Genomic DNA, 1150 nt, shown 5'->3' with positions numbered 1-1150 from the left:
CTAACCTCTGGACCGCCAGGGAAATCCCAAGAATTCATTTCTGAGTTTATTTTTTATTTGAATTTTTCAATAGGTGATCATTTTCAAAAGTAAATGATAAGCGACAGAAAGGTCTGTCACCTAAGTTATTGAATAAACTTTTATTGCGTTTTCCTTGAGTGGCCAGAGGTCTCCCTCACCGCCTTTTCAGACACCTGTGTTTGGAGACAGAGTGTGTCCAGATAATGTGGTTTATTGTTCCAACTCATCCTCTGGTTTGACTGTTACTTGATGTCCCCTGAAGTGAATAACCATTGAGTAGGGAGGAAACTGTGCCCTCTCCTTCCACTGGGCCTCATCATCACACATGGCAACCAGTGACCAAACAACTCCCGATGTCACCAACAAGTGCTTTTGGAGAGCCATAAAATCAGGCATCTTAATGATTCTTGACAGCACCTGTGGGAAGTCCCCTCATGGATCAACAAGGACAGGTATTGCTATTGTTGCTTCAACACTGATTCCAATTCCCTTCACCCACCTACATCAGTCACTATTACCTTGAAATGTGAGACAAATCTCTTTCCAGTTTTTTCCTTTCCCACATGGATCTCTATGACCTTGATTTTGGCTTTCTTTACTTCCTTTACGCTTGAAACGGTTATTAATCCTTCCATCAAAGGCATCTTCATTACTGTCTCCTTCTCCCCTCTCTTCACAAACTACCGTTACAGAACATACCAAACGTTTTACTTATGAACGCCTCATACACCGAAATTGAAAACTTGGTCTGTGGAGCTCCAAACTCTAAAGTTCTATACTCAGCATATCCTCTGCTTTATCACACGTTGTCATAGATAAACTATCCAAGCTCCCTGTTCAAGGTTACTGTCTCCACTTGGGTACTAGACCCTATGTTCTCTCACCTACTCAACGACATTGTTTCAGAAATTATTCCTATCTTCCCTGCTTAGTCAAATTTTCCTGTCTACTAGATCATTCCCAACAGCCTATCAACATGTTCTAAAATATATTCATCTTACACATGACAACATTTACCTCTCAATTTCACATTAATCTCCCTTCTGGCTTCTGCCCTTATCTCTCTGCTTCCCTTCAAACAGAACTTGGAAATGTACATTGTCAGTACATGCTGTCTCCAATTCGTCTC

Source organism: Lagenorhynchus albirostris, chromosome 12 (assembly GCF_949774975.1).
Source record: "Lagenorhynchus albirostris chromosome 12, mLagAlb1.1, whole genome shotgun sequence".
NCBI classification, from domain to species: domain Eukaryota; kingdom Metazoa; phylum Chordata; class Mammalia; order Artiodactyla; family Delphinidae; genus Lagenorhynchus; species Lagenorhynchus albirostris.
Note: the sequence above shows the minus strand (reverse complement) of the source record.